The sequence below is a fragment of the Bos mutus genome, chromosome 1, assembly GCF_027580195.1.
Source record: "Bos mutus isolate GX-2022 chromosome 1, NWIPB_WYAK_1.1, whole genome shotgun sequence".
Classification (NCBI taxonomy): domain Eukaryota; kingdom Metazoa; phylum Chordata; class Mammalia; order Artiodactyla; family Bovidae; genus Bos; species Bos mutus.
This window is the reverse complement of record NC_091617.1, coordinates 52,362,046-52,379,486: the sequence shown is the minus strand read 5'-3', so window position 1 is coordinate 52,379,486 and position 17,441 is coordinate 52,362,046. Positions and strand designations below refer to the sequence as shown.

The window sequence follows — 17,441 nt, the reverse complement described above, 5'->3', positions numbered from 1 at the left end:
ATGGGATCATGGTAGTTTGTATATTTATTTACTCTGTCCCTGAAAAAGTGAGGGTAGAACAGAGCAGGAATAGTTGTTTGGCTGTACAACAAACATGTATGAGTATCTAGGGCCTCTCTCTGAGTCCGGCTTTCTGAGTAACATTTTCTACTGCTACTGCTGCTGCTAAGTCGCTTCGGTTGTGTCCGACTCTGTGCAACCCTATAGATGGCAGCCCACCAGGCTCAGCCGTCCCTGGGATTCTCCAGGCAAGAACCCTGGAATGGGTTGCCATTTCCTTTTCCAATGCATGAAAGTGAAAAATGAAAGTGAAGTCATTCAGTCATGTCTGACTCTTAGTCACCCCATGGACTGCAGCCTACCAGGCTCCTCTGTCCATGGGATTTGCCAGGCAAGAGTACTGGAGTGGGGTGCCATTGCCTTCTCCGTTGTCTAAGTACTCTGTAAATGGGCTTCCCTGTAGCTCAAACAGTAAAGAATCTGCCTGCAAAGCAGGAGACTTGGGATCGATCCCCTGGTCAGGAAGATCCCCTAGAGAAGGGAAAGCCAACCCACTCCAGTATTCTTTCCTAAAGAATTCCATAGACAGAGGAGACTGGCAGGCTACAGTCCATGGGGTCACAAAGAGTTGGATATGACTGAGTGACTAACACACCATGTAAATAATGGATACATGTAATGTGGACTTTGTACTCACTTCAAAGGCACTCAGGTGGGTCATCCTCTTGGCCTTAGTTACTTACCTCCAAACAGTTATACTCCTGGCAATGCAGTTTCCTGGATAGGGCTCCTTTCTACATCTTTAATTATGCTAAGTGGTCCAGACTAGGAAAACGATTTACACAGCTATATGATCTGTATCTTGATGTGAGCTCTTTATCCTTGGTGTTATAATAAGAACTACTTTAAAAAATCCGTTAAATATGAAAGTACGTGCACATGCCACAAATTGAAACAGACCAGAATGGTATGAAGTGTAGAGTAACCGTCTCCTCCTCCCACCTACATCCTGTCCCCACTCCCCAGCTATCCGTTTCTTAGGTATCTTTCCAGGAAATACGTACATGCACACACAAACACACACTCACACTCCAGGAAATTTATGGATTTCTTCCATTTCAAAATATACTTCCTGAGCTCTACTGTCTACTGCATACAAGTCACCAGGAAGTCACACATAGTGAGAGGAGGATACGGCTCAGTTCTCTCACAGATACAGACTTACAACTCGTCTCCCTGACTACAGCTTCTCTCTTTTTCAATCCACCCTGAATGTGCTGCCAGAACCATTTTCCTAAAATACTGCTTCCCCCATGCCCTTGCCCAGAGTTTATGATGTTTCCTAGAGTCTATTCTGAAACTTCTCTGCCTAACTTTCAGAGCTGTCCTTTATCTAGCTCCATTTTATCTATTCAAGTGCTTAATATGTATTATTGTTACAAATCCTAAATTTGAACGCTTACCTGCAGAAAGGTCAATTTTGTCTTTTCCTCCTGGGAAATATCACCCCTGATCCTGTCTCTGGGCTTTGGCTCATGGACTTCTGATGAGTACTTCTATCTTGGGAAATGTCCCTGTAGATTATGACTAGTCCTTGCATTGTGTAGGGAAGGAAAGTGAACATAGAGAAATTGTGACTTTCTGTTAATATAAACTATATGCTTATTTTCTAGCAGAAATAAAGCTAACTCTTGGGCTGGACCAGTAGACTTTGCTCTAAACCACACTCCAGAGATGCTGTCATGGATGCACCCAAGTCACCACAAAGCAGAAAATAGATTAACTGCCATAAAATAAATGATTCAGTTCAGTTCAGTTCAGTCGCTCAGTTGTGTCCGACTTTTTGTGACCCCATGAATTGCAGCACGCCAGGCCTCCCTGTCCATCACCAACTCCCGGAGTTCACTCAAACTCATGTCCATCGAGTTGGTGATGCCATCCAGCCATCTCATCCTCTGTCATCCCCTTCTCCTCCTGCCCCCAATCTCTCCCAGCATCAGAGTCTTTTCCAATGAGTCAACTCTTCACTTGAGGTGGCCAAAGTACTGGAGTTTCAGCTTTAGCATCATTCCGTCCAAAGAAATCCCAGGGCTGACCTCCTTCAGAATGGACTGGTTGGATCTCCTTGCAGTCCAAGGGACTCTCAAGAGTCTTTTCCAACACCACAGTTCAAAAACATCAATTCTTCAGCGCTCAGCTTTCTTCACAGTCCAACTCTCACATCCATACATGACCACTGGAACAACCATAGCCTTGACTAGACAGACCTTTGTTGGCAAAGTAGTGTCTCTGCTTTTCAATATGCTATCTAGGTTTGTCATAATTTTCCTTCCAAGGAGTAAGCGTCTTTTAATTTCATGATTGCAGTCACCATCTGCAGTGATTTTGGAGCCCCCCAAAATAAAGTCTCACACTGTTTCCACTATTTCCCCATCTATTTCCCATGAAGTGATGGGACCAGATGCCATGATCTTCGTTTTCTGAATGTTGAGCTTTAAGCCAACTTTTTCACTCTCCACTTTCACTTTCATCAAGAGGCTTTTGAGTTCCTCTTCACTTTCTGCCATAAGGGTGGTGTCATCTGCACATCTGAGGTTATTGATATTTCTCCCAGCAATCTCGATTCCAGCTTGTGCTTCTTCCAGCCCATCATTTCTCATGATGTACTCTGCATATAAGTTAAATAAGCAGGGTGGCAATATATGATTAGGCTTGTTAATTTTCATGCATGTGTGAAGTAGAAAGTGACTGCAGTTCATTCAGGAGGGAATAGACCATGGAGCTCTTCAGTCGTGAGGTAAATCAGAGCTAAGCCAACTTGGAAAGTCCCCCTCTACCTTCTCATCTATAAAATGGGGCTACTAAGACTTGCCCATGCAAATGAGTGGAGAGGAAAAAGCCAAAGAACTTTTTTGTCCAATTAGAATGACCTCTTATTTGGGTCTGTGACAGCCTAGATTTTTTTCTTCTCATTTTCAACTGTGAAGTGTGCAGATTAAAGATAAAATAAGTAAAGTGTAGGGTATAGCATGAACATTCAATGAATTTAGTCCTGATAATTTGCCCAGCAACCCAGTCCACCCAACACTGGAAACTGCCTTGCTTGAGCTGAGGTACTCCTTATTCCGTTCACTCTGTTCACCACAAAGCCTGCTTCCCTCCTCTGGCATGTGCTATCCTAGCACAGCTCCCTAAATGTCTACCAGCAGTTTCATGTACTGCCTGTTCCCAGACACTCACCTCTGCTGCAGTACTCACCTTTTTATTCCTTTATTCACTAATGCTGAGCATTTGTCTGAAAAACTTCCCTCTTTGCTGCCATGATCTGGCTACAGTGCACCATCTTCCTGGGTGTACCTGGATACCTGCAAGCCTTTCCTCCACTCCTACAAGGGCCCTAGTGTCCATAACCCTCTGTTTCTCAGTCTACTCCATCCCACCACCCACCAGAGTCAGAGCTCTGGGCTTCAGGGTTGCATGATGACTTTTATTGGCTGTGGGCATTTTTGTCTTTGTGGGCTCCTTCCTTCACAAAAAGTACTAAAAATTGGATTTTATAACCGTGTTGGTTGATATAAAGACTGATTAATATAATCCAGGCTGGTTTCATCATTATATGTCATTAATATTATTTTCACATATTTCTTCTGCTTTTTTGTGTGTGTGAACCACTTTTAAAGTCTTTAATTTGTTATAATATTGTTTCCATTATATGTTTTGGTTTTTTGGCCACAAAGCATGTGGGATCTTAGCTCCCTGACCAGAGGTCAAACCCACAACCCCTGCATTAGGAGGCAAAGTCTTAACCACTAGATCACCAGGGAAGTCCCTTTTTCTTCTGCTTTTAGAAGAAATTAAAATATTTTTGTGGCCCCCTAAAAGCATTGTGGACTCTAGGCATTGAACTTTCTGTGCTTCCTGCATAAATGGATCCTGCTAGAGTAAGACTCCTTGTGTATAAATTCATCATATACTTGAGACATGGCAGCTGCTGCTGCTGCTGCTGCTGCTAAGTCGTGTCAGTCGTGTCTGACTCTGTGCGACCCCATAGATGGCAGCCCACTAGGCTCCACTGTCCCTGGGATTCTCCAGGCAAGAACACTGGAGTGGGTTGCCATTCCTTCTCCAAGGCATGAAAGTGAAAAGTGAAAGTGAAGTCGCTCAGTCGTGTCTGACTGTGCGACCCCATGTACTGCAGCCCCCCAGGCTCCTCTGTCCATGAGATTTTCCAGGCAAGAGTACTCCAGTGAAGACATGCAGAGAGGTAGTTAAAAAGAAAACTCAACCCTTGATGGTCTGTCTATGGTGGAATAATTTCTCCCCTCAGTTCCTGATGCGTCCTTTCCCCTGGTTCCTTCCTACACCTGTCTTCTGCAGAGTGAATCTTTTCGGCTCACTTTAAGGTCTCAGCCTGACTGGGAGGATCACTTTAAGGAGGATGGACCTGTCGGAGCTTGGCGAGGCCGCAGTCTTCCTCAGGATAAACAAGGATGAGTTGCTTCTGCTCCAGGCCATGGCCTTTGATGGTAAGTCTTGTGGCAGCTGCTAGCTTCACTTTATTTTACTGCTTCTGGGTGGCAACTGAGATATCAGAGTGGAGGAGCTGTCATTTCTGGAGCCTAACTTATTTGCTTGGAGTGAAGTCTGTCTCTGTGAACCTCTGAGCAATTGAGGAGTTCAGGGTGTGGAGGGTAAAGATGGGGGTTTGTAAGGAAGAGCAGGAGGGCTGCGAGACAGCCCAGACCCTGGTTCTGGTTGCTATGACAGGTTTCTCTCTAAGGAAGCACTGTTACAACACAGTAGTAGATATAATGGTTATCTGAGTTAAATTCACCCACTCCAGTCCATTTTAGTTCACTGATTCCTAAAATGTCGATATTCACTCTTGCCGTCTGTTTGACCACTTTGACTTTTGCCTTGATTCATGGAACTGACCTTCCAGGTTCCTATGCAATATTGTTCTTTATAGCATCGGGCTTTACTTCCATCACCAGTCACATCCTCAACCTGGTGTTGTTTTTGCTTTGGCTCGTTCTCTTCGTTCTTTCTGGAGTTATTTCTCCACTGATCTCCAGTAGCAGGTTGGCCTCCTACCAACCCGGGAGTTCATCTTTCAGTGTCCTATCTTTTTGCCTTTTCACACTGTTCATGGGGTCCTCAAGGCAAGAATACTGAAGTGGTTTGCCATTCCCTTCTCCAGGGGACCACGTTTTGTCAGAACTCTCTACCATGACCCATCCATTTGGGTGGCCCTTGGGCGGCCCTTGGGCATCGCTTAAAGTTTCATTGAGTCAGACAAGTCTGTGGTCCATGTGATCAGTTTGGTTAGTTTTCTGTGACTGTGATTTTCATTCCGTCTGCCTTCTGATGGCTAAGGACAAGATGCTTATGGAAGCTTCCTGATGGGAGAGACTGACTGAGGGGGAAACTTAGTCTTGTTCTGATGGGAGGGAATATGCTCAGTAAATCTTTAATCCAATTTTCTGTTGATGGCCAGGGCTGTGTTCCCTCATGTTGTTTGACCTAAGGCCAAACTATGGTGGAGGTAATGGAGATAATGGAGACCTCCTTCAAAAGTTCCCATGCATGCACTGCTGCACTCAGTGCCCCCGACACTGAAGTAGGCCACTGCCAACCCACACCTCTACCGGAGACTCCTGGACACTCACGGGCAAGTCTGGGTCAGTCTCTTGTGGGGTCACTGCTCCTTTATCCTGGATACTGGTGCACACAAAGTTTTGTTTGTGTCCTCCAAGAATCTGTTTCCCCAGCTCTGTGTAAGTTCCAAGCTCTATGGTGGGATTAATGGCAACCTCCTCCAAGAGGGCTTATGCCATACCCAGGTCTGCTACATCCAGAGTCCCTGCCACTGCAGCAGGCCACTGCTGATGCATACCTCTGCAGGAGACACTCAAAAACAGTTCTGGCTCAGTCTCTGTGGGGTCTCTGGGTCCTGTTGCACACAAGGTTTGTTTGAGCCCTCTGAGCGTCTCTGGCGGTTATGAGGTTTGATTCTAAACCTGATTTCCCCCCTCCTACCATCTTGCAGGGGCTTCTCCGTTGCCCTCGGATGTAGGGTATCTTTTTTTTGGTAGGATCCAACATTCTCCTGCCAATGGCTCTTCAGCAGCGAATTGTAATTTTGGAGTTCTCTCAGGAGAAGATGAGTGCACATCCTTGTACTCCGCCATCTCATAGATGGGATGACAATTGTATCTACTACTGTGGGCAAGAATCCCTTAGAAGAAATGGAGTAGCCATCATAGTCAACAAAAGAGTCCAAAATGCAGTACTTGGATACAATCTCAAAAACAACAAAATGATCTATGTTCATTTCCAAGGCAAACCATTCAATATCACAGTAATCCAAGTCTATGGCCCAACCAGTAATGCTGAAGAAACTGAAGTTGAATGGTTCTATGAATACCTACAAGACCTTCTAGAACAAACACCTGAAAAAGATGTCCTTTTTATTATAGGGGACTGGCATGCAAAGGTAGGAAGTCAAGAGATATCTTGAGTAATAGGAAAATTTGGCTTTGGAGTATAAAATGAAGCAGGTCAAAGGCTAATGGAGTTTTGCCAAGAGAACACACTGGTCATAGCAAACATTCTCTTCCAACAACACAAGAGAAGACTCTACACATGGACTTCACCAGATGGTCAATACCAAAATCAGATTGATTATATTCTTTTCAGCCAAAGATGGAGAAGCTCTATACAGTCAGCAAAAACAAGACTGGGAGCTGACTGTGGCTCAGATCATGAACTCCTTTATGCCAAATTCAGACGTAAATTGAAGAAAGAAGGGAAAACCACTAGACCATTCAGGTATGACCTAAATCAAATCCCTTATGATTCTACAGTGGAAGTGACAAATAGATTCAAGGGATTAGATCTGTTAGACAGAGTGCCTGAAGAACTATGGACAGAGGTTCATGACATTGTACAGGAGGCAGTGATCAAGACCATCCTCAAGAAAAAGAAATGCAAAAAGGCAAAATGCTTGTCTGAAGAGGTCTTACAAGAGGTTTTCTTGAGAAAACAAGAGAAGCTAAAGACAAAGGAGAAAAGGAAAGATATAGCCATTTGAATGCAGAGTTCCAGAGAATAGCAAGGACAGATAAGAAAGCCTTCCTCAGTGATCAATGCAACGAGACAGAGGAAAACAATAGAATGGGAAAGACTAGAGATCTCTTCAAGAAAATTAGAAATATAAGGGAACATTTCATGCAAAGACAGGCACAATTAAGGACAGAAATGGTATGGACCTAACAGAACCAGAAGATATTAAGAAGAGGTGGTAAGAATACACAGAAGAACTCTACAAAAAAGATCTTCATGACCCAGATAACCATGATGGTGTGATCATTCACCTAGAGCCAGACATCCTGGAATGTGAAGTCAAGTGGGCCTTAGGAAACATCACTATGAACAAAGCTAGTGGAGGTGATGGCATTCCAGTTGAGCTATTTCAAATTCTGAAAGACGATGCTGTGAAAGTGCTGCACTCAATATGCCAGCACATTTGGAAAACTCAGCAGTGACCGCAGGACTGGAAAAGGTCAGTTTTCATTCCAATCCCAAAGAAAGGCAATGCCAAAGAATGTTGAAACTACCACACAATTGTACTTATCTCACATGCTAGCAAAGTAATGCTCAAAATTCTCCAAGCCTGGCTTCAATAGTACATGAACCATGAACTTCCAGATAGTCAAGCAGGATTTAAAAAAGGTAGGGGAACCAGAGATCAAATTGCCAACATTTGCTGAATCATCAAAAAAGCAAGATAGTTCCAGAAAAACATCTACTTCTTCTTTATTGACTACACCAAAGCCTTTGACTGTATAGATGGATCACAACAAACTGGAAAATTCTTACAGAGATGGGAATACCAGACCACCTGACCTGCCCCCTGAGAAATCTGTAAGCAGATCAAGAAGCCACAGTTAGAATTGGACATGGAACAACAGACTGGTTCCAAATTAGGAAAGGAGTATCAAGGCTATATATTGTCACCCTGCTTATTGAACTGATATGCAGAGTAAATTATGTGAAATGCCAGGCTGGATGAAGCACAAGCTGGAATCAAGATTGCCGGGAGAAATATCAATAACCTCAGATATGCAGATGACACCACCCTTACGGCAGAAAGCGAAGAACTAAAGAGCCTCTTGATGTAAGTGAAAGAAGAGAGTGAAAATTTTGGCTTAAAACTCAACATTCAGAAAACTAAGATCATGGCATCTGGTCCCATCACTTCATGGCAAATAGATGGGGAAACAATGGAAACAGTGAGAGACTTTATTTCGGGGGGCTCCAAAATCACTGCAAATGGTGACTGCAGCCATGAAATTAAAAGACTCTTGCTTTTTGGAAGAAAAGCTATGATCAACCTAGACAGCATATTAAAAAGTAGAGACATTACTTTGCCAACAAAGGTCTATCTAGTCAAAACTAAGGTCTTTTCAGTAGTCATGTATAGATGTGAGAGTTGGACTATAAAGAAAGCTGAGCACCAAAGAACTGATGTTTTTGAACTGTGGTGTTGGAGAAGACTCTTGAAAGTCCCTTGGACTGAATAGAAATCAAACCAGTCAATCCTAAAGGAAATCAGACCAGGTTATTCATAGGAAGGACTGTTGCTGAAGCCGAAGCTCCAATACTTTGACCACCCGATGTGAAGGACTGACTCATTGGAGAAGACCCTGATACTGGGAAAGATTGAAGGCGGGAGGAGAAGAGGATGACAGAGGATGAGATGGTTGGATGGCATTACCAACTCGACGGGCATGAATTTGAGTAAACTTCGGGAATTGGTGATGGACAGGGAAGCCTGGCGTGCTGCAGCCCATGGGGTCGCAAAGAGTCAGACACGGCTGAGCTACTGAACTGAACTGATTACAACACAGACATGCCCAGGTGGGCCCTAGATAAAGCCTTTCTCAGAAACCTCTTCATGTGGGTAAATAGCAGGGTAGAGAGAGGGGCTGAGGTTAGACCTTAGGGGTTAGTGCACTGGGAAGAAGAACAAAGGAAGAGGCTCCAGGAAGGTGAACAACAGAAGCTGTCCTGGGCCCTCCTCGGGTTTTGCTGGTGCTGGAACTTTGCCTCCTGGCTGTCTTCTAGATCAGGAGGGTCACTCGGTCAACACTAACAGAAGATAATTGGGAGACTTGCTCTCCCTGACGAATAATTTCTTGGTAGTTACAGCAAGAACAAAGGTTAATGAGGGTTTATCCATAATGAGTACTACATTAAAATCTCTAAATGTTACATCCCCACCCCCCACCGCCTTTCTTTACATGTCTGGGTTACATGGTCATCTTCTGAATTTTGGTTAATTGGAGATTTAGAGTCAGATTCATAGTGTGATCCAGCATCAAGATACTTACATATCTCAATTCCAAAAAAGTGTTCAACAGTGCAGCATAAACCCTGACTGAGAGTTGTTCTAGTACTCCGAATTAGTCAACATTAGAGTTTAATATAACCAATTATAAAAAATTCAAGCCAGTTAGGCAGGATATTCTATTTCCATCATAGACTAGTCCTGGATCAGTTCCCAGTTTCCAGTCATTGGGTTTCATTTCTGTGATTGGATTTACGGGGGCTAATTATAATCCATCAAATCATATACAATAACAGAACTACCCCTGAGGTCAGAAGTGGTCATGCAGAAGCTCATCACAGGTAGTTAGATAATGAGGGACAAGATCCTAGTAGTGCCAGGAGAAAATCAAAATGCCAAAGCATCTGAGATAATTGGATGATACAATTTAGAATCAGCACAGTAAAAATTACTTAAAATATCACAATCCACACAATTTCTAATTAATTTTTTTTTTTGGTCAAACAATCCTTTCTCATAGAAATGCACTGGCAGCACAAAGAGAGTCAGCAGAAGCTTTCCATCCCCTTGGGCCAGTAGACAATGGAGTATGCTTTTGAACTCAGGCCAAATGGAAGCAGTGTGATAAAAGTATTTGCCAAGTAGGGCTTCCTTGGTGGCTCAGACAGTAAAGAATCTGCCTGCAATGCAGGAGACCTGGTACTCCATCCCTGGGTCAGGAGGATCCCTGGAGAAGGAAATGGCAACCCAGTCCAATATTCTTGCCTGGAGAATTCTATGGACAGAGGAGCCTGGCGGGCTACGGTCCATGGGATCACAAAGAGTCGGACACAACTGAGCGACTAACACTTTCACTTTGCTTTCAATTCCCTGTCCTTGATTCTTTCTAACAGTCTAATTAGAGCAAATCACTTTACCTTACTGAGCCTCAGTTTCCTCATCTTTAAAATGGGACCATCTGCTTTCTCTGCCTACCTTCTTCCATGAGGATCAAAGAAAGACAATAATGTGGAAAACAAACACAACACATTATTATGATACCTGGGAAAGAAAGCTAGAATCACTGGCTATCAGGGAGGAGGTGTGCTTTCAGAAATAGAAACAAAACACCATTTCAAGGTAAAGGCAAGTGATTTTTATAGAAAAATTATGGAATTTAGAAAGATGGTAATGATAACCCTATATGCGAGACAGCAAAAGAGACACAGATGTATAGAACAGTCTTTTGGACTCTGTGGAAGAGGGAGAGGGTGGGATAATTTGGAAGAATGGCATTGAAACATGTATAATATCATATAAGAAAGGAATCGCCAGTCCAGGTTCGATGCAGAATACAGGATGCTCGGGGCTGGTGCACTGGGATGACCCAGAGGGATGGTATGGGGAGGGAGGTCGGAGGGGGGTTCAGGTTGGGGAACACGTGTACACCCATGGCGGATTCATGTTGATGTATGGCAAAACCAATACAATATTGTAAAGTAATTAGCCTCCAATTGAAATAAATAAATTTAAATTAAAAAAAGAAAAAGTAAACTATTTAAATAACTTCAAAACTAAATATAGTGCTACTTCAATTTTAATCAGTATCATAGAAAACAGATTTGAAAAGAATGCTTCAGATAGATAACAGTTGTTATCTCTGAGTTCCATTATGGATGATTACTTAATTTATTTTTCTTGATACAGTTCTCTACTTTTAAAGCTGTTTTGCAATAAACATATGTTCCCTTTATCTTGGAAAAGGTATTTAATCATCTAAAAATATGAAATCATAGAGATAAAACTCCTGAGTGTTCAGATGAGAAAACTAACGCTCAAAGAATTGAGACCATTGTCTTACATCTTCTTAAGCCAGGCCTAAAATCCAGGCAGCCTGAATCAAAGCCATTGCTCTCTGTTCCCATCCTTGCAATTATTCATGAGAATGCAAAGAAAAGTTGACTGAGTTCATTTACTTCATCTTCAGAACCATCCCACCCTGAGATTGGGTCTTGGGTAGTTAAGTGCTTCTGAAAATTCTTCTCTTCCACAGTTTCCAGGGCTGATAAAAGAAAGAACTAATCATGAGACAGGTGATGAACCTTATTTTTGAGGGAAAAATTGGAGGGAAAAAAGCTCAGCATATAAGATAGAGGAAGAATGCTTTAGTGGAAAAGCTCTGACTTGGGAGGTAAATGATCTAATTTCTACAGTCATTATTTTAATGACTGCCACTAATTATCTATATGACTGTGGACAACTCCCTTAATCTCTTTTCTTAGGTTCTTTTTTTAATAAATAACAAAAGGAAAATCTGTGCCAGATGGTACCCATATTTCTTTCAAGTAATAACACTTGGTTTATAAACACAGATAGGGCAGGCAGCTCAGGAGCACGGAGTGTGCGTACTCTTGTGTCGAGCCCCGGCTCTGTGTCCTCCTCATTGCACTTGCCCAGTGTGAGTGGCACCAAGCTGGACATGGAGCCACAGCAGAGATCCCCATTGGTGAAAGTGAAGGGGAGCATAGAGCTGAAGAGACCCCTGGCCAAGGCCGCTTCCCGGCTGTCTCTCTTGGGAGGCAGGCCGAAGAAGAGGCCTGACCAGATGGAGGAGGCCTTGAAGCCTGAGAAGAAAATAACAGGAGGCCTGGGCACCAGAGTAGCCACGACCCACCCCAGAGCAGCAGCCCTCACCTCCATGCCACAGACACAAGGCCAGACTGCAGTGCCCAAAGCTCCCAAGAAGCCAGGACCCTGATGTTCCACAGCTGTTGCCACAGTGCTGAAGACTCAGAAGCCAGGTCCTGCTGTTCTTGCCCAGAAGCCTAGAACAACAGCTTCCCCTCCCATGGTGGAAGGGAAGAAACCCAAATGTCCAGTCTGGGACTTAAAGGGGCAGTTATGTGACCTCAACACAGAGCTGAAATGCTGTGGTGAGAGGAAGTAGATGTTGGACCAGGAGAACCAACAGCTGTGGGACCAGCTCAGGGAGGCCCAGCAACAGGCCTTGGACCTGGAGGCAGAGTGCAGGACACTGGAGTTGACACTGGAGTTGACCAGGTGCAGGCCCAGGCTGAGCAGGCCAATGGAAGTTGGGGAACCTGAGTGCCCGGGTCCTGGAGCTGGAAAAGTGGATGGGCACGAAGGAGGACTTAGTGCAAGGGCTCCAGAAAGAACAGCTGAGATGGTCGGAGGAGTGGAGGGGACTGGCTGCCTGGCTGGAAGAGCAGGAGAGGAGCCTGCAGACCTCAGAAGCTTCTCTGTCGGACAGCCAAGCAGAGGTTGCTTCTCTGAGCCAGAAGGCTGCAGTCTGGGAGGGTTCACTGGCTGAGTGGGAAGAACATCTCCATGGGCTTGAGATGGAGTGCCGGCGTTTACATAACCAACTGTAGGAACTCAAAGGCAACATCTGTGTGTTCTGCCAGGTCTGCCCCATCCTTCCAGGGGAGTCCACCCCATCCCCTGGCTTTCTCCAGTTTCCCTCTGGCCCCTGTGGGCCCTCTGACCCTCCAACCCACCTCAGCCTCTCCTGGTCTGACGAGCAGTGTGGGACCCTGAGTGGGGCGCCAGCTGCCCCTACCCACCATGACTTCTCCTTTGACCGGGTGTTCCCACCAGGGAGTGGACAGGATGAAGTGTTTGAGGAGATTTCCATGCTTGACCAGTCAGCCCTGGGTGGGTATCCAGTGTGCATCTTTGCCTATGGCCAGACAGGCAGTGGTAAGACCTTCACCATGGAGGGTGGGCCTAGGGGAGACCCCCAGATGAAGGGGCTGATCCCTTGGGCCCTGCGGCACCTCTTTCCTGTGGCCCAGGAACTAAGTGGCCAGGGCTGGACCTACAGTTTTGTGGCAAGTTACTTAGAGATCTACAACAAGACTGTCTGAGACCTACTGGCCACTGGGACCCGGAAGGTCCAGGGAGGTGAATGTGTGATTCGCCAGGCAGGGACAGGCAACGAGGAGCTTAATGTCACCAACATGCGCTATGTTCCAGTCTCCTGTGAGAAAGAGACTAGCCTACCAGAACTGGGCTGTCATTCGTACAGCCCAGAATGAGCGCTCGTCATGTAGTCACAGTGTGTTCCAGCTGCAGATCTCTGGGGAGCATGCTGGCCGAGGCCTGCAGTGCATAGCCCCCCTCAGCCTTGTGGACTTGGCTGGGAGTGAGCAGCTAGACCCTGGCTTATCCTCGGCCCTGGGGAGCAGGAACACCTTCTGGAAACACAGGCCATTAACAGCAGCCTGTCCACGCTGGGGCTGGTCACCATGGCCTTGAGCAACAAGGAGTCCCATGGGCCTTACTGTAACAGCAAGCTCACTTACCTGGGGCAGAACTCTCTGGGCGGCAGTGCTAAGATACTCATGTTTGTGAACATTTCTCCCCTAGAAGAGAATGTCTCCAAGTCCCTCAACTCCCTACACTTTGCCTCCAAGGTGAACCAGTGTGTTATTGGTACTGTCCAGGTCAACAAGAAATGAAGATGGATCTAGATATTGTGTGTGTGTGTATGTGTATGTGTGAGACACATGGGGTGGGGGGTAGGGGTGTTTTATTGGGCGAGAGCACTGATACCTGGGTCTATCAAATAAAGAAGAGAATTTTTTAAAAATACAGTACCTTTCCCTTAAATGCACACAATGTATGCAAGTGGTGCTTTTCAAAAACAAGCCTGTTTTCATAAACACAGTTCAGTTCAGTTCAGTCTCTCAGTCGTGTCCAACTCTTTGCAAGCCCATGGACTGCAGCACGCCAGGCCCCCCTGTCCATCAGCAGCTCCCGGAGTTTACCCAAAATCATGTCCATTGAGACGGTGATGCCATCTAACCATAAACACAACACAAAGCAAAATTAGTTTTTGCAAGAAGATCAAAATGATAGATACAATTAAAGCCAATATTTAAAATGCAAACAAGTAGAAGCAAATACAAAATCAACCAGATAGGAACACAAAAATTCTCCTGCCCAGCAGTTTGAGGGGTGAATTGGTTGTAATCAGGGAAATGGAAAGAGAGTACAGTGGAGGTTGTGACAGCAAGGAAGTAGTAAGCAGAGATTCTTTTCAGAGACAAACGTGATGGCAGAGGGGTGCATGCTGCCCAGGTTCAAATCTTTCTCACACACTCTATCCTCAAGTCCTACCGTTCATCTCTGGGGGGTCGTCTGGTGAAGCTGCCTGTCCTGCAGGAGTGAGACTTCCTAGCTTTTGTGGTTCCTGTGTTGCAGAGTTGGGATGGTGTTGACACTACCCTCCAGTACTATGGCTGCAGTGGTGCCTTTTCTATGCCTCCCACCGCCACAGACTTGGATTTTCCTTCTTCCAGCCAAATGCTCTCCTTCCTACCTCTCCCCGTCTACCTGAGCTTCGGACAAGACTCACTGACATACACTATCATGTGTAAGATAGCTAGTGGGAAGGTGCTATACAGCACAGGGAGCTCCGTGCTCTGTGTTGACCTAGAGGGGTGTGATGTAGGGAGGGAGGGGATATATGTATAACTGATTCATGGTGTTGTATGGCAAAAACTAACCCTACATTGTAAAGCAATTCTACTCCAATTAAAAATATAAAAATGAAAAATAAATAAAAAGTAAAATCCATTAATTAAAAAAAGACTCACTTTCTTTTCAAAGTGTGTTTCTTATTCATCTTCCCTGGCTATCTGCCTCAGGTGGAAGAGGACTTGAGAAGCATCTCAGTGAGGCCAAGAGAAGCTGCCTCAGCTGCTCGTAAGAATTCTGGCTTGTTTCACCCAGAGCCTCTTGTTGGTTAATCCCTTTGTAGAGGGCTGCTTTGCTAATGTGTGAGACATGGAGTAGAGGAGGCAGAGAGAGAGAAAAATAATATATGGGGAAAATATGAATCAGTTAAGATGTATGACAGAAATAACTCATTCTCTCTCCTCAATCTTTCCCCCCATCTAATTCTACCATGTAATAGTCTTTATTATTAAGGCTTTCATTCCAAAATAAGAAATAAGGTCTAAAGAAACCCTGACAGACATGCACAGTAACCTAAATTTTCACTTAGTTGTAACCAGACTTTTCTTGAATGGTGTTTTTTGGAGAGGAGCTAGGAAGGGTAAGAGCACCAGGCCAATTGCCCAGCACCTGGAGCTGTTAGTGGGAGGTAAATGCTGGGGATGGAGGGGTGGGCAATGGCTGGCACTTAACTGTCGCGTAGCAAAATGTTTCCAATCTCCATTGGCTAAAATGTTTCTTGTTCCTATACAGTCCTTAGGTGGGTTTATCTTCAGGATGGGCTTTCATGATTTTATCTAACTTTGCAATTTCCTATGTTCGTGACTCGAAGTCCATAAACAGACAGCAGAAATGAGACCATGTCTGTCAGTATGAAATGGTTCAGTGTACATTTCCTATAAGAACTGTAGTTAGGAATCCATTTTTTTCCTCTGTAGGGAAGAAAAAGTGCTGGATTCATGATGAGAAGAATGCTTATGTTGAGGCTGAGATTAAAGGGAGTGGAGGTGATGGCAGACTGCTTGTTGAGACAACAGATGGAAAGGTAAAGAAATCTTTATTTCATCCCTGGGGTGACTAAGTTAGCTGTTCAATAATTAAGTTTTGTTAAAAACCTGGGGTAGGAGACGCCACTGACCCCACTGACTGCCACTGACTTTAGAAAACTCATTCATCTTTAAGAAACTCTTCCACTTATTCTCAAAGATTTAATGATAAACACTGAAGAATCAGAGTAAACCAATTGCTAGTGGTAAATCTCATTGATGCTAGCTAGCATGCTCAGCTTTCCCCCTTCTTTCATCATATTTCAAGCTCTTTTTAAAAGTACCTCTTGGAATAAGTAATAACCTTAGGAAATATTTACTTGGAGTAAATACTGTCTTTCTTAGGAAATATGTAACAAGCTATGTTAGGAGGATCAGGAAAGAGTGGGATAATTTGAATAAGAATAGAACAGTGTCAGAGGAGCCAAGAAATGGGCGAGAGTCCGTAATGTTAAATGCTAGAGAAAGAGATTTAGGGCTTGGAGAAAGCCTTGAACTTCAGAATCAGGAGGTCACCCATGACCTTTGAAAGAGAAACTTAGGTCAAATGTTGGGGCATAAGTTAGATGGTGAGGCATCTTAGAGAGAATGTGTAGTGAGGCTGTAACAGTCCCCGGCCCCTTCTCCCTGTCACCTAGGCACTCAGAACCACAGGCAATACTGAACAGACAGCCCATTCTCAGCACCTTTGTCAATATCATTGACCTCAGGTGCCTGCCAGCCCCATGGCGGAGAATTGGGCCTATTTCTGCTCTGACTCAATACACATATCCTTTTGGATTTTACAGGTGATTTCCTGCCCATATGTAGTTCTCCAGTCTCCTTCCAATTCTGCCCATTCCAACTCCATAACAGGCCACATCCTATAACAAACAGTTACAATCATTATCAAGAAAGTTTATCTTTTTCATACCCTTATCTTTGTATTTGGACAATTTATGATTCAAAGTATCATCATTTGAACTGTAAAATTCTGGAGGCCACTCAAAAACTACCACTTATGTGTGTTTTATATGCCTTCCTTGCAGTGTCTGTATGCTTAAAAAAATCACAAATTAGGTAAATTTTATATAACTAATTAACGGAATTAAGGGCAGAAACTTGGTCCTTATCAATAGGAACATACACATGTAGGCAAGGTTAAATTTAGAATGTCTTAAATAAGGAAACAGAAGGATTCAATTATTTTCTCCCAATCTGTGTGTTGTCTTTGCACTTTCTTGATTGTGTCCAGTTCAATTTTATTAGGCCTCCAGATGAGAAGTTTGTTCTTCTGAGTACATTTTTTAAAACTGCTGTTTTTTAAAACAGTAGTTAAGGTGATTTGTGAATATAATGTGGTTACAACTATGAAATAAATCATAGGAAGATTAGCATGAAAGCAGTAAATTAATGATACAGAAAGAGGAGTCTAAAGGTAGGTGGCTTGGTTCACCATATAATGGAGGTCTCATTCCCTCAGCCCCACTCTGCATCCGCCTGGCTCCAGGCTTCCTCCTCCTGATATTAGAAGTAACTACACTTCCAGTCACCTTTGGTCTTCAAAATATTCAGTTCAGTTCAGTTGCTCAGTCGTGTCCAAC

At 44.2% G+C, this 17,441-nt stretch overlaps 1 pseudogene; it reads left to right on the top strand.

Moving 5' to 3' along the window:
- Positions 1–11,801: 11,801 nt before the first annotated feature.
- Positions 11,802–13,812, top strand: LOC102270725 (kinesin-like protein KIFC1 pseudogene; annotated as a pseudogene).
- Positions 13,813–17,441: the final 3,629 nt, after the last annotated feature.